Genomic DNA, 27,463 nt, shown 5'->3' with positions numbered 1-27,463 from the left:
ATTTTCCATGCAAATTTGAGGCCATGGTCACCACTTTCGAGTCCTTCCATCGAATTAAACATATTCCATCATCCGATCGGCATACCTCCTCAACTTCACCTCTCACCATCTTTTGCTCGGGTTTAAATGTTACATTTTTCACTCTGTTCATATTAATAGTGCCAGTTCCGTAGATTTCTTTCTCACTTAGGGCATCAAGAAGGGGTATTGTTGTGAAATATCTGTCAAAATAAATTTTTGAACCTTTAGGTAGAGTTCTTGATAGATGAAGAACAATATTTGGACCAAGGCCAAGACCACTATCTTGCATGGGAGTACCCTTTCCCTGATAAATTTCAAAATCTATCACCATACCACCTGAAGTAGTGCAAACAAAATTTTTTAATCCAACAGGCCTCGGTTTATTTTTGCTGTACTGTTTGAGAGAGCATTTACCCGTAAAGGGGATCATTTGTTCGTAATGCTGTAATCGGTTGGAGGACGAGGTAGTGCAAGGCACCTGTTGCGGACGGCATCAATTATTGGTTGCACTTTCCAAAGACGATTTCTTTTGTCTTCTTCCGTGGCAGCTTCGGTATCAACAAAATGTAAATTTACTCGCAAAGCAAAAAATCTATTTCATGGCATGGTATCTGATACAACAGACAGCTTGTACCTTCTGTCCCAGTAAGTTCGTATTCTTGGGTAGGGAATAGTTCCCATTAGTAGATGAATCCCGAACATTCTTTTTATTTCACTCGGAGTAGTATTTAGGTTTCTTCCACTGCTCCTTATGCTGTACTGATTAGTGTATGTAGATGTATCATGAAAGAAATCACTGGAAAAATACTTTTCGAAGTACTGGCCAGGAGTTAACAACTGTTGTATCTACAAATAGAAACAAAAATCTCGTTATATTCTTTGGTACATTAGAATTTTTAGGTAATTTTAATCGCATGTTTAAAACTCAGAACAATCAATTTTTAGTTACCTGAGATTTACTTTGATCATAACCAATTTGAGGTGATTTCCAGGCTTTGTGTCTCCATCGCAGTTCCTGTCCGTTGAAAGCTGCACAGTTCCATTGGCAGGGGAAGGAGATGTGCTTTTCTCTTCATCATCAGAACTTTGTTCTTGCCTAATTAATACATTATTTAGAGCAACAACAGTTACATCCTCTTCCTCATCTGATAAGAATTCCAAGTCTGAATTTTCCAAGCACTCTAGAATACCATTTTCATCAAGCACATCTACTGCTAAATCTGAAAACAATGAAAAACGTTTCACATAAGTGTTCATTTACCAATACATTTCTGAAATTTCAAGGTTCTGTTAAAACAATGGTGTATGTTAAATAATTGCTGTAAACATAGCAGTTAATAATAACACTGTAATCTGTATTCATACTCAAAGAAAATAATACCGTACATTCCTTTTCATGGGCCATTTGTTAGTTGAGGAATAAATACCATAAGTTTAGCATACTTCAGTCCCAGCCCACACAAACGTGTGGGCATTATTTTGTGAAGCTCTACAGTAAAATAAACAAATTACAATTGCCATTTCTATGCATCAAAACTAATAATATGGTATTAGTTTTCATATTTTGTAGTTTGATATCAATATCTAACCAAATAAGAGAGTTATGAACAAACTTACCTGATGATGCACCGGTTGCCACGATAACCGCCAAAACCAGCAGAATCAACGTAATTCATAGGTCCTCCACAAGAGTGCAACACCAACTAATGCATATCACAGAGTTGACACAAACCTATGCTTTAAAACTAAACAGCACAGAATGCTCTCGGTCACTGCAGTGAATCGTAGCAACTGTTGAAACATACCCACACAAACGTGTGGGTAGGGTCTGAAAGGGATACAGGTTGGTTCATTGTATTTACCCTACTTCATCTAGTTTACCTAGTTCCTGTAATTTAGGAACATAAATTTCAGAATGGCAGTAGTCTTCCAACACATTGGCATCATCATCATCATCATCATCAATTGGCGTCTCTTCTGCCTCTTTTGCGAAGAACTGTCTTCGAAATGGACCTTCTTTATATGCATTTAGCAGTTCTTGCAGCTCCTCACGTTCTACAGTGTCCGACCCAACTGTCTCCGAATTCTTTCGTTTTCTTCTTCCATTACTTGTAAATACTCTCATATTTAGGCCCGTATTGAAATTCGTTATTCCATGTCAATGCAGACTGTTAGAAAGCACTACACAACTGAAATACTTACGCAAACATTTATGCTCAGTGTGTAATTTCCATAATAAAAGAGGCTGCACACAGAAGATAAATCCGCCTCGTTGAGAAACACATGGGATTGCACATAGAGGAATGCTCCAGGCGTTCACGAAAAGCGCGCTCACACAGACAGCGTTATTGTTGCTGGGCTAAAACTCCCCCCATGACTAACCGACAGTTTGAGGAAAAGGTATTGAAATGGACAGCCCGTAAGCACAATCCTATGACATTACACATTCATAAATATTTAGAGCCCAGACGAAAACTCTGTGAGCTACCTCTCACGGGTTAAACCTAAAAATTCAGATACGGAGCCGAAATGTCAACATTTTGCCAATAGATCATGTGTCAAATATGTATAAATAAGAGTTCAGTCAGTCAATCAATCAATCAATCAATCAATCAATCAATCAATCAGTACTGATCTGCATTTAGGGCAGTCGCCCAGGTGGCAGATTCCCTGTCTCTTGTTTTCCTAGCCTTTTCTTAAATACCAAGAAATTGGAAATTTATTGAACATCCCCCTTGGTAAGTTATTCCAATCCCTAACTCCCCTTCCTACAAACGAATATTTGCCCCAATTGGTTCTCTTGAATTCCAACTTTATCTTCGTATTGTGATCTTGTGGTTCATTGTATTTACTTCATCTAGTTTACCTAGTTCTTGTAATTCAGGAACATAAATTTCAGAATGGGTGTGGGAAAAATTTACAAAGGAGACTGAAAAGAATTATAAGAATTACAAGAAAATATTATACTGCATATGAAGTAACAGAAGGAAGCAAAAAGATAATACATCAAAAGTCATCAACAAAGATGGAAAACCTGTGTGGGAAGAAAAAGAAGTTTTGAAAGTATGGAAAGAATACTTCCAAATCTATATGAAGGACAAAATGAAGCAAATGAACCCAAGAAAATAGGTGAAGATAAAATAAATATCACCATTACAGTGGAAGGGACGAATAAATGATCAGATGAAATAGGAAGAGAAGATCTACAAATGTCGGATGTAGGAAAAGCTGTATTAGAAATAAAAAATGGCAAAGCTCTTGGAATAGATGACGTCACTGGAAATGATTAAAGCTGCAGGACCTGTTGGAATGCAGTGGCTGTATAAAATAATGAAGATAGTATGGACTGACGGAGAGATTCCTGATGATTGGACACGGGCAATTATTGTACCTATTTTTAAAAAAGGTAATAAGGCACTTCGTGAGAACTACAGAGGAGTAGCATTACTGTGTTATTGCATGAAGATTTATGAAAAAATAATCTTACAAAAATTTAAGGACAAGATAGATTCACAATTAAGAGGAGAACAACAAGGATTTAGTTTAGACCTGGAAGATCAACTATTGATGCCATGTTTACAGCTGGACAAGTAGTTGAAAAGAAATGGGAATTTGGGAAAGACATCGCAGTTGCATTCATAGATATACATAAGGTTTATGACACAGTTAGAAGAGAAGAGATATGGCAAGGGCTGAACAGAATGGAATTGTCAAGGGAAATGCAATTCAGAATTAGAAACTTGTATAACAAATGTCTGAACTGTGTTATAATAGATGGTAAAAAACCAGAATAGTTTAGACAGACAGAGGAGTACGACAAGGAAGTGTACTGTCACCAGTGTTCTTTAATATAGTGATGGACTACATTATGAGGAAAGTTCGCCAAGGGTCAACAGCAAATGATATGAAAGTCATAGCATATGCAGATGATGTAATGATATGGGAAGAAAATGAACAAAAATTGGAAGAACTAAATACCTGGCAGAGGGCAATTGAAGAAGCAGGCATGGAAATAAGTTTAACAAAAAGTGAGGTAATGAAAATCAGTAGAGAAAACAACAAAATGAAGGATGTTAGGTATAATGGAAAAATTCTTAAAGAAGTAGATGCTTTTAAATACCTAGGATGTAAGCTAACTGGGAAAGGAAACATCAAGGAAGAAATTTCAGAGAGGATAGGAAATTACTCAAAATTTTATTACTGTGTATCAGACATAATTAGAAATTGGAAAGTACCTACCAAAGCAAAAATCATGATATATAAATCGTATTATTTGCCCATATTGACCTATGGAGCTGAATGTTGGACTTGGACAGAAAAATATCTGAGTAGATCACAAGCGACAGAGATGCGCTTTCTGCAAGGGATCTTGGGTGAAAAGAGGGACTATAAGATAAGAAATGAAACCATACGAAACATGCTACAGGTCAACCCTCTAAAAGAAACTATGGAGAGAATTAGGCTGAAAAGGTTCGGCTACATCAAAAGAATGGAACAAGAAAGATTACCAAGAAGAGCTCTGGAATGGACAGAATCTGGAAGAAGACCAATTGGAAGACCGTGAACAAGATGGAGGGATCAGGTAGAGGATAACGTAAATCGGAGAGTACTACAGTGGCAGACAGTGATGAATGATAGAATGTTATGGAAAAGAGAAGATTGGAAGAGGCTCTCTGAACGACCTGCATAAGCAGAAACTTATCTGGAAGAAGAAGAATTTCACCTGTTTTTCTGGCATCATCAGCCATTATAACACCTCAAAGTTAGATCAGGATCCTGATATGTTTTAAAATGTTTTATTCGATTTTATCTACATTTATAATTTTACAATGCTTAGTAAAGCTAAAGGTTCCACCTATTCAATACGTTATTGTAATGGTCTATTTAGAACATCACATATTTATTTAACTTATCAAAAAATAAAATAAATAAATATGTGATGTTCTAAATAGACCATTACGATAACGTATTGAATAGGTGGAACCTTTAGCTTTACTAAGCATTGTAAAATCTTGAGTCAATACGGACAAAAAATGAAGTTTTTAATACTAAATACATTTATAATCTTAAAAACTAATTACAAGTTCTTATATTGGAATTGAAAACAGTTGTGGTAGGGTTGAAACCGGTACCACTTCTACTTATTATTAAATAAGAATGTAATTCACTACATTTCTTATTCTTTTGTATTGAATAGGTTGAATCTCTTTATCAATTATTTCTATTTTAACTGTAATATTCTTCAATACGGAACAATGAAATTTTTAACTTTAAATACAGCTTCATCCATCGAGTTCATTCCTAACTTGGCCTTTATCTCCTCATTCCGAGTAACCTCCTGCCACTGTTCCCACCGGTTTTTACCAGCAATCATTCTCGCTACTTTCATGTCTGTTACTTCTAACTTATGAATAAGATATCCTGAGTCCACCCAGCTTTCGCTCCCGTAAAGCAAAGTTGGTCTGAAAAGAGACCGATGTAAAGATAGTTTCGTCTGGGAGCTGACTTCCTTCTTACAGAATAGTGCTGATCGCAACTGCGAGCTCATTGCATTAGCTTTACTACACCTTGATTCAATTTCACTTAGTATATTATCATCCTGGGAGAACACACAACCTAATTACTTGAAATTATCTGCCTGTTCTAGCTTTGTATCACCAATCTGACATTCAGTTCTGTTGAATTTCTTACCTACTGACATAAATTTAGTCTTTGAGAGGCTAATTTTCATACCATACTCATTGCACCTATTTTCAAGTTCCACGATATTAGACTGCAGGCTTTCGGCAGAATCTGCCATTAGAACTAAGTCGTCAGCATAGGCCAGACTGCTTACTACATTTCCACCTAACTGAATCCCTCCCTGCCATATTATACCTTTCAGCAGGTATGACCAGTACCTCGACTAGGCGGCCTCATCAGCTATGCTGAACAGGGGCCTTGGTGGGGATGGGAAGATTGGAAGGGATAGACAAGGAAGAGGGAAGGAATCGGCCGTGGCCTTAAGTTAGGTACCATCATGGCATTTGTCTGGAGGAGAATAAGGAAACTACGGGAAACCACTTCGAGGATGATCCATAACTTTTATCTAGAATTAAATTTACAAATATTTACAAATTATTTGCAAATACGTTTTTTTTTCACTTTTATCTGTCATTCCACCACCATCCCATCCTTTTAGATCCTCTCATTTCTCCATACTATTTTTTATCACTATGTCTTTTACTGTTGTAATTTGGCTAGGCTGATGATGGTCCACAGTGGACCGAAACTAGTACCATTTTAATGTCATTGTAATGTTTTTGTAAAAACATCACATGATTTTTTAGTATTGAGAAGGTGGAATATTAAAATTTTGTATTTACTTTAAGCATAGTCTCAACTCAATACGGAACCTAACAATGAAGTTTATTACTTTTAATACTGGTCATACCTGCTGAAAGGTATAATATGGCAGGGAGGGATTCAGTTAGGTGGAAATGTAGTAAGCAGTCTGGCCTATGCTGACGACTTAGTTCTAATGGCAGATTCTGCCGAAAGCCTGCAGTCTAATATCGTGGAACTTGAAAATAGGTGCAGTGAGTATGGTATGAAAATTAGCCTCTCAAAGACTAAATTTATGTCAGTAGGTAAGAAATTCAACAGAACTGAATGTCAGATTGGTGATACAAAGCTAGAACAGGCAGATAATTTCAAGTAATTAGGTTGTGTGTTCTCCCAGGATGATAATATACTAAGTGAAATTGAATCAAGGTGTAGTAAAGCTAATGCAATGAGCTCGCAGTTGCGATCAGCACTATTCTGTAAGAAGGAAGTCAGCTCCCAGACGAAACTATCTTTACATCGGTCTCTTTTCAGACCAACTTTGCTTTACGGGAGCGAAAGCTGGGTGGACTCAGGATATCTTACACATAAGTTAGAAGTAACAGACATGAAAGTAGCGAGAATGATTGCTGGTACAAACCGGTGGGAACAGTGGCAGGAGGTTACTCGGAATGAGGAGATAAAGGCCAAGTTAGGAATGAACTCGATGGATGAAGCTGTATTTAAAGTTAAAAATTTCATTGTTCCGTATTGAAGAATATTACAGTTAAAATAGAAATAATTGATAAAGAGATTCAACCTATTCAATACAAAAGAATAAGAAATGTAGTGAATTACATTCTTCTTCTTCTTCTCCTTCTTCTTCTTCTTCTTCTGCTGCTGCTGTAAATTTAATGTTTGGGCCCAAATTATTTAAGGTATTTAGAATACTTTGACTGTCATTAATATCTTATTTATTATGGCATAAGTATCGTCAACATAGCATAGTCAGGGATCTAGTCCTTTAATGTGGCCTACTATCTGTGTGTGTTCTAGGTGATCGAGGTATATGTTAGCCAAAATTCCTGAGGCCAGAGCTCCCATAGGGAGTCCGTCCTGTTGATAAATTCTATTATTACAAGAAAATTATGGTTCAACACAAATTCCAGGATAGTTATGAAGTATTCTATTTCTAGTTTACTGATTCGTTTGTGATATAATAGATTCATTTTTATAATATTGATAGTGTTTTTTATAGGAATATTCGTATACATATCTTCAATGTCAAAGGAACTTGTTACGTGAGAAGAAGTTAATTTAAAATCTTTAACAACCTTGCAGAACTCCTTGGTGTTTTTTATTGAGGTTTTGGTGTAAAAAATGTAATTTTGAGTCAAAAACTTTTGAATAAATTGAGAGGCCTTATATGTGAGACTTTTCCGAAAATTAATTACTGTTCTAATAGGTATGTCCTTTTTATGTAGTTTTGGCATACCCCTTGCTTTAGGATGTCCTGGGTTCATATTTATGAGTTTCTGAATTACTCGTGGACAGCTTGATATGGTCTTGTAATATTACTTAACATGACTTAGCCATGTTGACACTGCTACACGGCTGAAAACAACGGGAAACTACAGCCGTAACTAACTCCCAAGGACATGCAGGTGTCTCTGTATGAATGATGTGCTGATGATGGCTTCCTCCCGTAAAATATTCCAGAGGTAAAATAGTCCCCCATTCGGATTTCCGGGTGGGGACTACACGAGAGGGGCCAATCATCAGGAAGATGGATACTAACATTTTGCGAGTCGGAGCGTGGAGTGTTAGAAGTTTGAATCATTGTGGTAGGTTAGAGAATCTGAAAAGGGAGATGGATAGACTGAAGTTATATGTAGTTGGTGTACGTGAAGTACGTTGGCAGGAAGAGCAAGATTTTTGTTCAGGCGACTACAGAATTATCAACACCAAATCAAACAGGGGAAATGCAGGTGTTGGTTTAATAATGAATAAGAAAATAGGGCAGCAGGTAAGCTACTACGACCAGCATAGCGAAAGGATTATTGTTGTCGAGATAGACACCAAGCCAATGCCCACCAAAATAGTGCCGGTCTATATGCCTACTAGTTCAGCGGATGGTGAAAAAATCGAAAGAATATACAAAGAGATGGAATGTTTGACCTGTTGACGAGTGCTCCTAGGGACAGTCAATGGAGTGTGCACGGCATTTACCGTTTGGTCCCACATGAGGGAGCACGGCATTTATCATTTTAGGCTAGTACTAAGAACTTAATTGCTTACTGACCTAATATGACATCTGGCGGCGTTTTCAGTTATTCAAATAGTGTCCTGTAGAAATCCTAGTTTTGTATGGTGATGGTCTCTGACGGAAATGCGTGTAGTCACTACAGTGTAAGAGTTTGGCACGCAGTTAGCCTACAGGTTACAGCTGTGTTACTGTTGTCTCTGATGTCAATAGATGTTTGTGCTCTTCGTAGCTATAAATATTTTTGGTTTTCGTAAATTTAACTGTGAATGTTTCTTCTTTCGTAAATTACAAGTGATGCTATGGAGTTTCTGGACACAAGTGATGATATTATAGATGAACTAAGTAGATATATTAGCGAAGGTGATATATAAAAAAAGTGTTGAAATGACAGTGATTTCTCGATCCAAAATATCCTTTCATGTGTCTCAAAGTTTCTCAAATTTGTAATAAATAAGTTTTTGTAATTTTGTTTTAAAAAATTTCTTACTCCCCAGAGGTTGTTTACCAGTCAAATACGTACTGGGGAGCAGCCGGCATGCATTATTGCACGTCGTATGCCGTGCGTACTCGTCAAAAGGTTAATACAACATGCAATAGGGGATGAAAACCTAATTGTGATGGGAGAGTGGAATGCAGTGGTAGGCCAAGGAAGAGAAGGTAATACAGTAGGAGAATTCAGATTGGGACAAAGGAATGAAAGGTGAAGCCAGCTGGTTGAATTCTGCACCGATCATAATTTAGTCCTTGCTAACACTTAGTTCGAACACCACAAATGACGGCTGTATACACGGACGAGACCTGGAGATATTGGAAGGTATGAAATAGACTTTATTATGATTGCAAGACTTTCCCAGGAGCAGATGTGGACTCTGACCACAACCTGTTGGTCATGAAATGCTACCTGAAATTGAAGAAATTGAAGAAAGGAAGGAATGCAAGGAGATGGGATCTAGAAACACAGTAGAGGAAGAATGGATAATCATGAAGAATGAAATCAGTAAGACTGCTGAAGGAAAGTTAGGAAAAAAGGACAGATCAACTAATAAACAGTGGATAACTCAAGAGATACTAGACCTGATGGACGAACGACGAAAGTACAAGAATGCAAAAAATGAGGAAGGCAGAAAAGAATACAGGTGAATAAAGAATGAAGTAGATAGAAAGTACAGGACAGCTAAGGAAGAATGGCTGAAAGAGAAGTGCAAGGATGTTGAAGGTTGTATGGTCCTAGGGAAGGTAGATGCTGCATGTAGGAAAATGAAGGAAACCTTTGGGGAAAGGAAAACTAGGTGTATGAATATTAAAAGCTCAGATGGAAAACCACTTCTAGGGAAAGAAGACAAGTCCGGAAGATGGCAGGAACATATCCAACAGTTGTATCAAAGTAAAGAAGTAGATGATATGGTTCTGGAACAAGAAGAGACTGTTGACGTTGATGACATGGGAGACCCAATTTTGAGGTCAGAATTCGACAGAGCTTTGAGTTACCTAAGTAGGTACAAGGCAGACATACCCTCAGAATTACTGACTGCCTTAGGAGAAACCAGCATGGAGAGGTTATTCCGTTTAGTGTGTAAGATGTATGATACAGGAGAAGTGCCATCCGATTTTTGGCAGAATTTTGTTATAACTATTCCCAAGAAAAACAATGCTGGCAAGTGAGAAAACTATCTCATCATAAGTTTACTATCTCACGCCTGCAAAATTTTTACATGTATTATTTATAGAAGAATGGAAAGACAAGTTGAAACTGACTTGGGAGAAGATCAATTTGGCTTCAGAAGAAATGTGGGAACATGTGAAGCAGTCCTGACTTTACGTCTGGTCTTAGAGGACCGAACTAAGAAAGACAAACCCATATAGATGGCTTTCGTAGGTGTAGAAAAGGCATTCAGTAATGTTGGTTGGACCAAGCTGTTTGAGATTCTAAAGGTGATCGGGGTCAGATACCGAGAAAGGAGAGTTATCTACAATCTATACAAGAATCAGTTTGCGGTGATAAGAGTCGAGGGCTTTGAAAAAGAAGTAGCAATCCAGAAACGAGTGAGGCAAGGCTGCAGTTTGTCCCTTCTCCTTTTCAGTGTTTACATAGAACAGGCTATAAAGGAAATCAAGAGGAATTTGGAAAGGGAATCACAGTCCAAGGAGAGGAAATCAAAACCCTGAGATTTGCTGATGTTATTATTTTATCTGACTCTGCAAAAGATCTGGAGAAATTGCTGAATGGTATGGACAGAGTTTTGGAGAAGGAATACAAGATGAAAATAAATAAGTCCAAAACAAAAGTAGTGGTGTGCGGTCTAACAAAGTCAGGTGATGCAGGAAATATTAGATTAGGAAATTAAGTCTTAAAGGAAGTAGATGAATATTATTACTTGGGTATTAAAATAACTAATGATGGTAGAAGTAATGAGGGCATAAAGTGCATACTAGCACAAGCAGGAAAGAGCTTTCTTAAGAAAAGAAATTTGTTCACTTCGAACGTTGATATAGGAATTACAAAGATGTTTTTGAAGACTTTTGTCTGGAGCATGGCATTGTATGGAAGCGAACCATGGACAGTAACTAGGTCAGAAAGAGAATAGAAGCTTTTGAAATGTGATGTTACAGAAGAATGAATGTGAGATTGTTGGATAGAACCATGAGTGATGAGATACTGAATCAAATTGGTGAGAGGAGATCGATTTGGCTTAATTTGACCAGAAGGAGGAATAGAATGATAGGGCACATCTTAAGACACCCAGGACTTGTACAATTGGTTTTTGAGGAAAGTGTAGGTGGTAAGAACAGTAGGGGTAGACCAAGATACAAATATGACAAGCAGATGTAGGATGTAGTAGTTTTGTTGAAATGAAAAGGTTATCACAGGATAGGGTGGTATGGAAAGCTGTATCAAACCAGTCTGTATGACTCAAACAACATAAAAGGGTATTAACTGGTAGAAAAAATAGTCACAGTTGCAAACTTTAAGCTTAAGATTACAGGAAAAATACATTGTTATTTTACAAATTATTTTCATGGTGATACTATACTTCCACACCAACACAGCGCTGTATCTAACAACAGTCACCTAGATCTTATGAATCAAGATCGGCAGCTTTTGAAGGAGCATTCCAGACATATTGCTTTCACACATCATATCACTTGTATGCAGTTTTTCTCTTCTTCTGGTATGGGCACATGCTCTGTCTTCCTCTTCTCATGTCTGTCAGTTACCATGCCTTTTGTATTAGGCAGGTCATCTTTGAGGTTAAGGACCTCTCGAATACTGTTCCTCAAATTAAGTGGGAAGTTTCGTATGGAAACTCGTTCGCAAGATGAGGTTTCACCATTTCCATCCCAAGTTCATGAACAAATTCAAACCTCATCACAATTTTGTTCCCTGGGTAGCACAAATATAGCTACATTGAATAAAGAAAAACAGAGCTTGATAGCTGCAGTCGCGTAAGTGCGGCCAGTATCCAGTAATCGGGAGATAGTGGGTTCGAACCCCACTGTTGGCAGCCCTGAAGATGGTTTTCCGTGGTTTCTCATTTTCACACCAGGCAAATGCTGGGGCTGTACATTAATTAAGGCCATGGCCGCTTCCTTCAAATTTCTAGGCCTTTCCTCTCCCGTCGTCGTCCTAAGTCATGTGTGTTGGTGCAACGTAAAGCAAAAAAAAAAAAATTAACAAAGAAAAGAATACTGCCATGGGCCATTGCCAGGTTCTTCTATTAGGTGAATAATTTGCACACTTCATGTCAAGGGTATCCACACCAGATTTAGTTGCATTGTAGTAACTGTTGATTTCTTCAAATTCTATTTTTATCTTCTCTTCTGCTGTGATGCATTGATGAAATAAAGATTGCAGCTCTATTCTTCTTCGAAACGATAGACAACAATGTCAAGTTCTTAGTAAATCCATACATAGCGGAATTAACCTTTCTTGAAGGTGATGGCTGGAATTCTTTAGGGATCTCTCTTATGTTTTTCCTCACAGTTCCCATGTATGATAGTCCCTGAGTTTTTAACACATTTACTAGTTCCACAGATGAAAACCAATTGTCTCCTATTATATTGTGATTGCTTTTCTGTAAAACCTTTGTAACTCTCAAGACTTGGCTTTCCTAATTTATGTTCTTCACCTGTAAGACCTGTCCATGAGCATCTTTACCTGTATAAATATAGGCGTTGTACAGGTTCGAACACTTACCATCTGTTAAGCACACTACCTTTATCCTGTATTTTCCTGGTTTCTTTGACATATATACTTTAAGTGGACACACCAGGCAAATGCTCGGGCTGTACCTTAATTATAGCCACGGCCACTTCATGCCCACTCTTAGCCCTTTCCTATCTCATTGTCGCCGTAAGACCTATCCATGTCGATGCAACGTAAAACAAATTGTAATCAATCAACTTTAAATGGACATCAACCCCTAAATGGTATAAACATCTCGCCGACGCAAACATTTTCTTCCAGGACGAACAGCTTCTGGCAGTTGCCCAAAAATTTCTTGAAGATTGTAAAGATTGGAGCTGTGCGATTTATCTTCCTCCTGGTTTCTCTGTCTCTAGAGTCGTCAAAACGAAGAGCAAGTAGAAGGATCTCGAACCTCTTCACTGACATTGTACACCGAAAAATTGGATGTCCTGATGGTCCAGTAGAAAGCAAAGAGTGCATATCCTCATAGCCTGACTTGCAAATGGAAGATAATGCCAGTAATTCAAGAAGAGACTTAATTTCAAAATAATTGGTGTCCCTGTAATTAGAAAGATTTGATGGATTTTGAATTTTACCCTGTACGTTTGATAGATTTTAGTTTGTCCATAGAACAATTTCATTTTTCATATAATCATCCAGAAGTAAGTTGCAGATATCTGTAGGAGCTGCTTTATTATCCAAGACTTTAGCAGAGGCAGTAAGACCAGGCAGACCTCGAATAATATTGTGTGCAGGTGTTTTTCTAGATTGAGTTTGCGGCTGGCTGTACCAGACAAATTTATTTTTACCTAGACATACATCATTTTTTGTGGCAGTGTCAGGTGAAGCGATTGTGGTTGTTATATTTCCATCTTCACAGCTGATGCATTTTCCTCAAAAGCGTTATTCTGGCTGTTACTATATCGTCTCTCTCCATTAACAATTTTCTCCTGTCATCACTTTTTTAATACTTGAACCCCATAGACGTCAGGTATTCACCCTTCACGTATAACTCAGGAGAGTTCTTTTTATTACATCTTTATGGAATCTGTGGATTGCCTTTGTTATCCAGTTCCTTTTGATTCGTTTGCACGGTGATGGAAATGAGATGGAACCAGATGAGTGGGTTCTGTCTTTACCTTCCTTTACTATACAGTATTTGGGAGATAGTAGGTTCGAACCCCACTGTCGGCAGCCCTGAAAATGGTTTTCCGTGGTTTCCCATTTTGACACCAGGCAAATGCTGGGGCTGTAACTTAATTAAGGCCATGGCCGCTTCCTTCCCACTCCTAGCCCTTCCCTGTCCCATCGTCGCCATAAGACCTATCTGTGTCAGTGCGACGTAAAGCAACTACCTACCTTTACTATACACTGAACGGTTTGCATACTAACATGACAAGCTTCCGACACTCTCTGCTGCACTTTATACACACTCACTAAAGGGCCATTATTTTCTGCTTTCTTTTGAAAATATTCATGAACATTGCCGATCGTTTTTCTACCCTAGCTCTTTCCTCTTTGCCATTGTAAGATATATAGTGCAGTTATTACATACAACAACATAGAGCAACACAAATAGAAACAAACTAACGTCACATCACATGCCACGAACACACTAATCGAAGAATGCAGTAAAGGATGCGGCAAGAATTACTCATAAAACAAGAATAATCCTAAAACAAACTTGTCAAACAAGCTCTTTGTAATACCCACACGCACACTGTAAGACTACTCGGCAACACAGTAGTTCACAGAGCAAAGTGAGCGTGGCAAACTCCCCAGGCGACTGAGCAGTTCTCAGCGCAACCGCTTGGCAATCTTTTGTCTGATTGGGCAGTGACATACTTCCCGCACCCCACTTCCCCCGACAGCATGTTGGCCGCCCGCCATCAGAGGAGAAAAGACCTATAGTAAGATGAAACGAAGGAGTTGAGATCAAGACCTGGTCTGGACAAATAAGGTTGAAATAAAGATTCTTATGGGCATGTTGGTGTCGCGGGGGATTGTACAGAAAACTAAATTAGGACATATTTCTCTCAATCGCTTGTTCATTACTCCTATTTTCTATGAGCTGATGACACAGAAGAGAGTTTTCCTTGTCAGGCTGAGTGGTTCAGACAGTTGAGGCATTGGCCGGCCTTCTGACCTCAACTTCGCAGGTTCCATCGTGGCTTAGTCCGGTGGTATTTGAAGCTGTTCAAACACGTCAGCCTCGTGTCGGTAGATTTATGGGCATGCAAAAGAACTCCTGCGGGACTAAATTCCAGCACCTCGGTGTCTCCAATAACTGTTAAAGTAGTTAGTGGAACATAAAGCCAATAACATTATTATTATTATTATTATTATTATTATTATTATTATTATTATTATTATTATTATTGTTGTTGTTGTTGTTACCGTGGTTTGGTGGATTAGCAGAGGTGAAAGAAGGTGCTGGGGTGAATGGGTCTAACTACTTTGTCAAGAAAGAATTTAAACCGAAACGGAAGGTTATATTTTCTCTAAGCAACAACTTAACAATTTCTCACTTAGTGAGTTGACAAGAACAATTTAAAAACATGACTAGAATAATCCAAGATATCAAATCTTTAGCACACTTGGGCTACCAGCCCTTAGTTTTACAACCTTTGAGCTTCCAGAACAAAATTTACAGAGGAGCATAAATTTACAAAGGGGCAGAAATCCCCTAGTACCAGGAGCATCAGCTCCGTAATTAACAAATGTCAAGTCTCTTAGAGGCACTTTTATATGCATAAAAGAGCTGACTCGCTCTCAATTTTCTGGGCCTATCAAAGGCCACAGCAGACTTTACCATTAACTGCCCTCAAGGCACACTTACAAAGAAACAGGGGTATCTTGTACCCAACCTACTGGGCCTTAGCAGAAAAGAACAGGTGAAGTAAATGGCCCCAAAATACCAAGCTGAATAGAGGCGTGTATTTGCACTCCTACATTAAACTTTTTTAAAACCTAAGAGGCACTAGGCCGATGAAACGGGCTATTCCCAAACTATGGAGGTGACTCGTATACTGAATAGATTTAACACATTAAGGAAGAGTTGAAAATCGGTTACAAAAACGTAGTCACCTCAAATCAAAATGAAGGGGAGCTCGGTAGGGTAAAGCACTCTCTATCCCCGAATTACAGTTAAGGATATATGAAGTTTTACAAAAGTGACGGAGAATTACATGTTTGAAGATAGGTTACATAGTAAAGGTTTCGGACCTTCCCCGCAGGTTAAACTGCTGAGCTAGCAAGAAATAAAGATGTTAAGCGGCCATTACCTTACTGAAGAACTGCTGCCGGAAGAAAGAGGCGCTTCCCGCCTCCTGCTACATGTCTATACACTAAGTTAAATGTTGATGATGTGGCCGAGAGACAAAAAAATCAGCAGTTTTTATACCCTTGGGAAAGATTCGAGACCTTTCATGAATAATTAAGACACACCCGCACGCGGTTATTCGCTAAAGTACACAGTCGCACACAAAATCGAAGAAGAAAGACACGATTGGTCAAAAATTAATTACAGAAATAATTGATTTGCTAACTTCAAAACTGGCGGAAAGAGAAGATTAATATTGCCAACCCACAAATGAAAGAACGAAATTTAGTAACAAGGAAACTTATGAGTACAAAATATCTTCAAAGAAGTTCCATCACTTCGCACCAGGGTGCATGATCATAGTTTTTTTGGTAGAGACATCTATAAGAGAATGTCCACACTTCTTGATCAAATGGAAAACAAAACAAGTTGAAATCCACACAGTATTGACAACTTCGTAATCACAAAATTTACGGTAGTGACATCTTCTGAGAAACTTATGAGTTGATCCAGTTTTTAATGTTCAGAGTTTCTCCAGTGGAGGAGGACTTTAAGGCAGAAAATTCAAATGTGCGGCGTAGAGGTTTACCAGCCGGTACAATTATTATTATTATTATTATTATTATTATTATTATTAGATTTTTCTTCCTCGGCTTTTTACATTTCTCTGACAATGAGGCATATAATGGACAAATTAATCCCAAAATATACAAGATAAAGCCAGTATTTGACCACCTTCTAGCAAAATTTTCGGAAGCTTATATCACTGATGGCAAAGTGTCAGTTGATGAGAACATCTTTTTATGGAAAGGATACCTAGAGTGGAAAGTTTACATACCAAGAAAACTATCACGTTTCGGAATGGAATCATACAACTTATGTGAAAGCGGGACAGGGTATGCAACATGATCTGCTTCCGTGTGTATCATAATAAACAGCTGTAAAAGACATTACACTGTGAAGACTGTAAATACTGTAAATATTACCTGTATTGTAGTGTAATATAGTCTGTGTATGACACGAATTGTAGGTACAGTACTTAAATTGGATCCCTCAAAAGCGCTAACCAACATGTCTGACTCATTGGCTGAATGGTCAGCATTGAGGCCTTCAGTTCAGAGGGTCTAGGGTTCGATTCCCGGCCGGGTCGGGGATTTTAATCACCTCTGATTAATTCTTCTGGCTTGGGGACTGTGTGTTTTTGTTTGTCCCAACACTTTCCTCTTCATGTTCACACTACACTACCAACGACCACAGAAACATGCTATAGTGATTACATCCCTCCATATAGGGTTGGCGTCAGGAAGGGCACCTGGCCGTGAAACAGGGCCAAATCCACATGTGCGACACAGTTTGCACCCCGCGACCCCACAGATGTGGGAAAAGCGGTAGAAAAAGAAAAGCACTAACCAACATAACAGAACCTTTCTTGAGTATTATAATTTATTCCATTATATATCTTTTTTTACATGTAAACTTTGTAAATCTACAATTTACATGTACAGAAAAATTTATTTCCAGGCAGAGATTGTTAGTAAACTGCCTACAGTATTTAGGTATAAGTTACTATATAAACGAAAACAAGAGCTTTTCTATTAGGAAGAAACAAAAGGGTATCGCATTGCGAAAGCACTTATTATGTTCTTGCACAAGGTATTGAAAAATTAAAATAATAGGATTTTTCAACAGTTAAATACACTATATTCAAGTAAATAATTCTCTTATGGCCCTTCTATAGTTCAATTTAGTCCAAGATTGCTTTTAAGCAAATAATTAAATATTTTCTTCAATCAGAGAAGTTGCTCCGCAACTGGGAGTGAGCCAGTGTGTACCGAGCTCCCCGGCTAAATTTTGCTGCAGTGAACTGAGCCCTGTTTTCTGAAACAAGGTTTTGGGCAGGCCTTTGGTTGTGAATATTGTCTGCAAAGCCCTGATAGTGTGCAGAAGCTGGTGTTGAATGCATTTGTACCACAAGCAAGAAATTTGAAATGACATCAATCACTATTAATCACACTTGAGTTCAGGAATGGGCCCCCATAATCCACATGTTTCCATTCTTATTGATTTCCTGCTTGATTCGAAGGCAGTTAGTCTTTCTGGGGTGCATTCTGATGTATTTGACAAATTTCACAACTACCTCCGTGCAAGCTGCTTAGTCCTCACTGCGTCCCAATGTCCTCCATGAAGGATCCAGAAAGTTCAGGGAATTACAACTCTGAACACCTCGCATGTTTCTAGAGGATCACTCCTGTTCACACAGGGAGTCTTAAAGAAGAAGAGTGCCTGTTTGAGAGTTGTATCCTTGTTTGTCTCCTGGACCACCTAAATTACACCATTTGGGAGATGGCAAACTGTCTCTTTCGTTTCCACATCCAGTTGAAGACGTTCCTTCTCCTGAGTATCGAAGCTGTCGTCTGGTTCACAGGCCAGCCGGGAGCGGGTATTGTTGGCATGCTGCGCTGTACTGTATTCATCTTCAGATAGAAAAAAAGTGAACTTCACTGTAATTTTCTCAGTGTATTCTCTGGCACTTTCTTTCCCACGTGGAATGGCTGGACTAAAGGTTTGTTTTCTGTGGTGATAATAAATTTGTTGCTATACGAGTATTCATTGAAGTGCTGGCCTTCATAAATAATTGCTAATTCTTCCTTCTCAATTTGTGAATAATTTTTCTGGTGCTTGTTTATTGTCTTCAGAGCAAACAGAATTGGTCTTTCTGCTCACGAGTAATCATCCTGTGATAGCACAGCTTCAAGGCCATAGTTTGATGCATCAGTTGCTAAAGTCACCATTTTTCTTAGTTGAAAGTGTGATAATTTCATTGCAGTGACTAATGTTGTTTTGATCATTTCCTAGGCCTCCTAACGTTACTGTGACCAACCAAACTTTGTACTTTTCTTGCGTAAGGCATTGAGTGGTGTCACTGATGTAGCAAAATCTGGAATGAATTTACTGTAGTAATTTCTTAGAAGTGAAGCTTCCATGGTGTGTAGAATTATTTAGTTCTCTTTCCGGGTTGAACCGTGTTGTTCTTTTCCGTACATTCTGTACAGTTTGCAGAAGTTTCGAATATATTGCAGTATTTTTTATCAAGGCGACTGAAATACCACTACTCAATCCAATTAATCAGTCTCCCAGGCAGCAATCACACTACGAGAGTGGTTCCTAACCTTGGCCTTATAAACTTGTGAAAATTTATATTTTGGCCTTATATATCCTACCATTTCTGGCTGACGTAAGCCCCCTGGCTGTCTCATGAGAATTCTGGAAAGTATGTGTCACAGCCAGGTAGTGGGACTTGCCCATGCTGTTATGCAATTAGAGGTTTGTCCTGCTTGTTTATGTTGAGTTCTGTATGTATTAATCTATGTATGATAGGCATCCAAGAATTGCTGATTTTATATCCTTCTTCTAAATTCATATTGTTCGGGTGTTTCTTGATTTCGATAGCCTCATGGATTTTCCTTTCCAGATTTCAAGGGATAGCTACTAGGATCTTGGTCTTGTCAAATGATATCTTGTGTCTTGTTTCGTAGGAATGCTTGGCTACAGCTGAAATATCTGGGTTTTGGTTCTTGGTGTGACTGATGTGTTCTTTTAGGCAGGTAGAGATCAGGCGTATTGTTTCACCGACGTAGCATGTTCCGCAGCTACATTCAATGAGGTATACTCCAGGAGCCTGTAGTTCTGTTGTGTCTTTTACTGGTGGTAGATAACGGGCTAGCTTCCGGTGTGGTTTATAGGTGGTTTTTATGTCATATTTATCCAGTATCTTGCCAATCCTGCCTATAGTGTTTCTAATGTACAGAAGTATTGCTGTTTTTCAGGCAGGTCAGTTCTTCTTTCCCGTGGTTTTCTTCTACGGTGGCCTTTTCCTTGTTTTCTTCTGATTTTCTAAAGACTCATCGGATGTTATTGAGCGAGTAGCCATTTCTTTTGAGGGTTCTCGTGAGGTGTTCTTTCTCTTTTTCGAGGTGTTCTGTGTCTTATATCGCTATGTCCCTGTTAATCAGTGATGTTAGAACAGCCTGCTATCGAAATCAAGAAACACCCGAACACTATGAATATAGAAGGAGGATATAAAATCAGCAATTCTTGGGGCTCTTGGATGCCTATCATACATAGATTAAGACATGCAGACCTCAACATAAACACACAGGATGAACCTCTAATTACATAACAGTACGGGCAACTCCCACAAACTGGCTGTGACACATACTTTCCATAATTCTCACGAGACAGCCAGGGGGCTTACATCAGCCAGAAAGGGTAGGATATATAAGGTCAGGAACCATTCTTGTAGTGCGATTGCCACCTGGGAGACTGATTACCTCAGATCGAGTAGGGGTATTTCAGTCACCTTGACAAAGAATACTGCAATGTATTTGAAATGTCGGCAAACTGTATGGAATGTACGGCAAACAACACGGTTCAACCCGGAAAAAGAACTAAATAGAACTGTAGTAGTTTGCCTTACCTATGAATGACCGTGCTGGCCCTGTGGTGTAGGGGTAGCGTGCCTGCCTCTTACCCGGAGGACCTGGGTTCGATTCCCAGCCAGGTCAGGGATTTTTACCTGGACCTGAGAGCTGGTTCGTGATCCACTCAGCCAACATGATTAGAATTGAGGAGCTATATGATGGTGAGATAGCGGCCCCGGTCTAGAAAGCCAAGAATAACGGCCGAGAGGATTCGTCGTGCTGACCAGACGACACCTCACAATCTGCAGGCCTTCAGGCTGAGCAGCGGTCGCCTGGTAGGCCAAGGCCCTTCAAGGGCTGTAGTGTCATGGGTTTGGGGTTTTATGAATACTGTAGCTGTTTAATGTCTTGTGGTACTGATATGGCTAATATTGCTGCTATATTCTCTTGTGTGGTCTGCTTGGTTACTTATCTTCCACTTGTCCCAGGTAATGGATCTCCGGCTGAAAAAAATGACACTTATAATTTTGCTCACAATCCTTGCTCCCATAGCTAATAGCGTAACATTTCCAAATTCTGCCTGTGACTAAAATGTTGTCCAAGTAATTTGCACTGCTCCAGGATGCGCCGTAATTTGTTCAGAAATTGGTAGAATGTAACTCCTGATGAGGCTACTCTGAATTGTAACCTCTTGATTTGTAGTAGCCCCAGCGATGTGTTAAGCAAAACACATTGTTTGGATTCCTTATCTAGTGGTAACTGTAGATATGCATCTCTTTAAGTTCACTTTCGAAAAATACGGGCTCCCTGCTAGCTTCTGAAAAAAGTCTTCTTGCTGGGCTGTGTGGCTTAGACGGTTGAGGCACTGGCCTTCTGACCCAAACTTGGCAGGTTCGATCCTGGCTCAGTCCAGTGGTATTTGAAGGTGCTCAAATATGTCAGCCTCATGTCGGTAGATTTACTGGCACATAAAAGAACTACTGTGAACTAAATTCCGGCACCTCAGCATCTCTGAAAAGCTTAAAAGTAGTCAGTGAGACGTAAAGCAAATAACATTATTAAAAGTTCTTCTTGCCATGGAAAGGAACTGTTTATCTTGAGTTGATTGTTGATGGTCCTTTGGAAGACCCCACACAAGTGAATGCCCTCATCATTTTTCTTCATCACTAGTGGAGTTGCCTATCTGCTTGAGTTCTGTCAGTTGTCATTGATTTGCATTTAGTGGTTTACAAGAGATAAATTGCAAATTTAAGCCCGTATTATCACTTTAACAGCATTGTGGTATTTTCAGGTAAAAATTGCACCTTGACAATACTTGCTTTTTTCTTTACAGAATAAATTATTTTAGTAAAATGGAACATATTTCATCCCACCGAGACCTCTTCAGACATAATCGTAGGACAAAATATACAAAGTATGAAACAAGGATACAATAAAATTCACATGTTTAAAAGCACTACGAAGTTCTTGATATGTTCTGTCCAATGCCCATTAAAAACATAATTGTTGTCAGCTTGCATGCAGTTGGTGCTGTGAATGTATAGAACTGGTTACAAAAGTCGTTCATACAGGTTTCTTAAAAAAATTATGGCCTGCAAGTAAGGTGGTAAGTTTTGATTGTAGAATTACTATAACTGAGTATAGTTGAAAACTTGAGTTATTAGTCTTGGGAGAAGTTGAACTTCCTTTAACTAGTAAGCTGATTCGATTCTAAAGCTTGGGTTAGGAGGAACATTTCTTGAATATAACAGACCGGGTATGGGCTTGTCTTTACAAGATGTTAAGAGAAGAAGTCTGAAAGGAAGAAACAACTACTGAGGAGTGCTGCAGACTGGTTTAATCCGTGTCAAATGAAAGTACATTTGAGTACTTACATCTCGGCTGGTCTTATTGCGAACAGCTTGTATGCTGTCTTGAACTGCCTGTAGGCTGCTCACATGGCTGCGGCGGTGAACGTGTAGGGCAGGGATGGCGAACCTATGCCACGCGTGTCACACGATTTCAGTGGCACGTCACATGAACATATTAAAAGTTTTTATATACATCTTGTGCTAGACTATACATATCTCATGGATCATATAGTTATAGTGTTTCTCATCTAAGAAACAAATAACAATATAAATGGTCCGTTATTGGACATTATACATTTTCCAGCTAACTCATTCCTGGTTGTCAGCGTTTCGCCCCAGTGTGCTAAGTTGGGCTCATCAGTTGGTAAATAGCACACCCACCAAGACACATAACTAGTGCATACCGCAGAGGCTACTGCGTAGGCTACTTGGAGCCACTGGCAGTGCCAATGCACTATGGGAGACTTTGTCTCATTACGAAAAATTGATGCCTGCCTGGAGGCATATATCATCTGATGGCCAGGCAGGCATCAATTTTTGGTAATGAGACAGTCTCTCATAATGCATTGGCACTGCCGGTGGCTCCGAGTAGCCTACGCAGTGGCCTCCACGGTATGCACTAGCCATACATCTTGGTGAATGCGCCCTTTACCAACTGATGAGCCCAAATTAGCACTGGAGCAAAACACTGGCAACCAGGAATGAGTTAGCTGGAAAATTTATAATGTCCAGTAACGGACCATTCATATTGGTATTATAAATTTAGTCATTTAGGACAAATATTTCAGGTTCCCTATGGGAATAAACATCTATACCATGTGATGGCCAGGCAGGCATCAATTTTTGGTAAAGAGACAAAGTCTCTCATAGTGCATTGGCACTGCCGGTGGCTCCAAGTAGCCTACGCAGTGGCCTCCACGGTATGCACTAGCCAAGCGTCTTGGTGGGTGTGCTATTTACCAATCTGATGAGCCCAACATAGCACACTGGGGCGAAACGCTGGCAACCAGGAATGAGTTGGCTGGAAAATTTATAATGTCCAATAATGGACCATTTTTATTGGTATTACAGAATCATTTACCAAGATTGACATTTGCTACTCAAACATGCACTGTGAAGTCAACCAAATTCAACTCTACCACATATGCACAACAACGATCAAGGCTGCGTTAATAATACAATAGCACAATTTTATAATAAGAACCTAAACACGTGCAAGTTATTTTAACATCATCAATAACATCAGAATAAACTTGAGCAATATTCAATGCATATTAATGCTACCAATGAATAGATTGACAGGATAATTTTAAGTGTATATGTTGAAAGATTTTATGTATAGGCTAATTAGTTTTCAACATATTTTATGATTATATGGCTAAAAGTGGCCCAAGATTGTAGGGCTGAAACTAGTACCATGTATCTATATAATAATATAACTGTGTACCATCTTGACTTGTATTTATTTGAAGGAATACCCACTAGTGCTATATTGGCTGTATGGTTTGGGTCGCATACGTGTGAGCTTGCATTCGGGAAATGGTGAGTTTGAATCCCACCATTAGCAGTTCGAAAGATAGCTGTCCATCTTCATACCAAGCAAATATTGGGGCTGTGCTGTAATGAAGGAAATGGCTGTTACCTTGCCCATTCTACCCCTCTTCGATCTTTGTGTTGCTAAATAGTTTAGATTTGTTAGTGCAACGTTAAACCACTAAGGGAGAAAAGCAGACATGCTTGTGGATACAAATGTATGGGTTGGTCATCGTTAAACACGATATGTTGTCAATATGACCCTGTGCAGATAAACACAATAGTAACATGCAAATAAAGAGTGAAAAACAAGCAGAAAATAATCATGACATTTTGTTTTAAGGAGATTTGTGTATTGCACAGATGCATGCAATGAAGTAATGTGGGTGAAAAAGTTAACTCTATGGGTTTCTCAATAGGGAAATAACCATGCAAGTTGGCCGTGCTTTTAGGGGCGCGCAGCTGTGAGGTTGCATCCGGGAGATAGTGATTTCGAACCCCACTGTCGGCAGCCTTGAAGATTTTTTTCGTGGTTTCCCAATTTCACAGCAGTCAAATGCTGGGGCTGTACCTTAATTAAGGCCATGGCCACCTCCTTCCTATTCCTAAGCGTTTCCTATCCCATTGTCGCCATAAGACCTATCTGTGTTGTTGCGATGTAAAGCAAATGGAAAAAAAAAAAATATATATATATATATTTAAAAAATGGGGAAATATTAAATATGATCCTGAATTACACTAACTTTTCCACCATCTCATGATTAGACATCGGATTCATATGCAAATGCATATTTTGTTTGCTGATATGTAGACCTCCCAAACTGACAAGAAAGTGTGTTTGAAGGTGGAATTGGACCAATTATTAACTTTAATAGTGCATATATATGCATATTTGAATATATTTGAGATTAGAGCATACATTTCAAATTTTGGACTTATTGAACATGTTTTTTACTTTTATTGTGGATATTTTAATGTGTTGTACAAGCAGTCTTCAAGAAAATGTGAAGTAATTAATGCCATAAACATTTAACCTAGGGTAATATTTCAAGGAAATTAAGACAAGGAACACAGTGTGTCAATTCCTGTCATTGTAGTGAATGCGTTAATTGGTTACTGCATGGAGCGACAGTCCAGGGTCCAGATAAGCATCAACTGAGTGCTTTCTTAGGCGGTATTTGCACTCTGAAATACCTGGCTTGTCAATCATCTGTACCATGAGTGGGGTGAATATTGCTTTAGATGGGAAGGAAAATGCACTATAGGCAAAATGGCTTAATGGGCTGTAAAAAGTGACTTACTTGCTGATGGGCTATAAGAACCTTAGTGTGGCGAACCCTGTTCCAATGAATGAAACAAATTAGTCTGTGTGTAGTGCTCAGAGTTCTACCCGCTCCTGAAGTCCGTAGTGTAGCTCAGGTGTGCAAATGTGAGTTAATAGTTAAATATTTTAGTGTTGATTAATCATCGTGTTGTTAGTGAACTGTCTGGTGACGTGTTTCCAAGTTTGACTTTTAAGCAAAGTCACAGAAGAAGTAGTAGAATTTACCTTGCAAAATGTTGGATTCGTGGCACCGCCAGTTATACCACAGACTTTGTTTTCATGTTTGTGGCAAGGAGGTTCGCTGTAAATGAACATACCAGCTCACACAGCACTCTAATACTTTAGCTCATATATATGTTAAGGGAGTTGGTAGCAGCAACACAAAATAAATCTTACTGACACAAGAGATTCCATCCACTTCGGGACAAAGCGAGTTTACCCGTGATTTGTGTCATAATGATTGCTGTAAATATTCCGTGGAATAGATTAACCAACCCTCATTTCCATATCTTTCTTGAGAAGTATTGCAACCAGACTATTCCTCGAGAGTCTACAGTTTGGAAAGTGTACTTGGACAAATGTTACCATTCGGTGATGGAAGAAATCCAAACTGAGTTACTTGGATGTCTGATCTTGGGAGTTGTAGATGAGACTATGGATGGATGGCTGGGGTAGATACATAGCAAACATGTTGGTCGGGAAGTTGAGTGGAGATGAACAGGATACCCCGTACTTTACCTCTTGCAAAGTGTTGGAAAGGGTAAATCATTCTGTAATTGCTTGCTTGGTCAGTAATTCGATATGCCTCCTCTAGCCTTTGGGTTGGCACGATTGTCAGTTCCAGGTATTTCTCACTGATTCTGCCAGCTACATATTAAAAATTGCTGCAGCATTGGAGGTATTTTATTCTAATTTGATTCACTCAGTGTGTGCAGTTCACGGGTTTAATAGGCTTGTAGAAGAAATAAGGGCACTATTTCGAAATATGAACTAACTAATATCCACTAGAAAGAAAGTGTTTGTGAGAGTGCCTCTCTGGACAGAGGCTCACAGGAATTGCCTACTTGATGTTCGTCTTCCTCCAGAGCCAATCCTTGTGTGCTGGGGAACTTCGGTTGAAGCAGCACTTTTCTGTTGTCACCATTTCGATGGAGTGAAGCGTGTGATTGAAGTATTTGATGTCAGTGATGTCAGCGTTATTCAGGAAGCGGAAGTGGCTTTCAGTAATGAAACGGTTCAAAGGAAACTGGTACTTATCAAGACACACTTCCAAATCATACCAGAATCAGTCAAGAAGTTGAAACACGTGGGTTGCATTTTTATGATTCGCTGGAGGTTATGGAGAAAGTGAAGTGTGAACTAGAAGGTATCCCAGGAAACCTCGAACTTTGTCTGCAAACAAAATATTGTGATATCCTCAAGTGAAATCCAGGCTACATCATCATGGTAACTGTAAACAAATATGTGGCTGGTACTGATAATGTGGATCTACCAAAATGTTTAACTCCTACACTGCCTCCCGAATTCAGGTACTGTCCTGTCAGATCCGTAGATGTAGTGAGACCATTCTCCGCGTTGAATATAATTCTAACAAACACTACAGATTAATATCAGAAAACTTGGGGAAGATTGTTGTAGTGTACTGCAAAGCAAATTACGGATAGAAAAAGTAGGGTGTGCAGTGTAAAATGAAAGAGGAATGTATATGCAAGTGTGTTTCTTCACGTGTGTTTTTTTTTTTTTTTTTACGGTTCTCTTACAACCTTACTAAGAATGATTTATCATGTGTATTAACACACTGTCTCTTATCTAGGAGACATGTGCATATGTTTTTAACCGTGAACACTGATAGATTAATACCGTACATCTCAAAAACTATGCACGGATTGTTTGTACTGGTGGAACAGCCACAGCTGTAAGTAGAATGTGATTTTTGTTTATCATTCAGTTGTTTTCTCATGATCATGATTTTATGTGTTAGTGTGGGTGAATCACATGAGTCTGGTAAAGGAATCGTACATTTGCATTTCATGAAAATGTTTAATAGCATGAAAATAAGTGCATAATTAAGTGCATATTTCACCACTGTTAGCAGCATAGTTGCATGCTTATATTGGTGATTCATACAGTATATAAATCTGATGTCTACTCATAATACACAGGAGTTTGTGATCTACTTCTCCTTGGTACATTTCTGCTAGATGCACGTTGATTGCAGGGTTTTCTGTCTTGTTTCT

General features: G+C 38.9%; 1 protein-coding gene across 1 annotated transcript in view; it reads left to right on the top strand.

Annotated features, from left to right (window-relative positions):
- LOC136863482 (transcription initiation factor TFIID subunit 4) overlaps window positions 1–27,463 on the top strand; it is a 681,682-nt gene that overhangs the window by 131,249 nt on the left and 522,970 nt on the right. The gene's annotated exons all lie outside the window — the stretch shown is intronic.

The sequence above is a fragment of the Anabrus simplex genome, chromosome 2 (genome assembly GCF_040414725.1).
Source record: "Anabrus simplex isolate iqAnaSimp1 chromosome 2, ASM4041472v1, whole genome shotgun sequence".
Lineage (NCBI taxonomy): Eukaryota > Metazoa > Arthropoda > Insecta > Orthoptera > Tettigoniidae > Anabrus > Anabrus simplex.
This window is presented reverse-complemented; position numbering and strand designations above follow the sequence as displayed.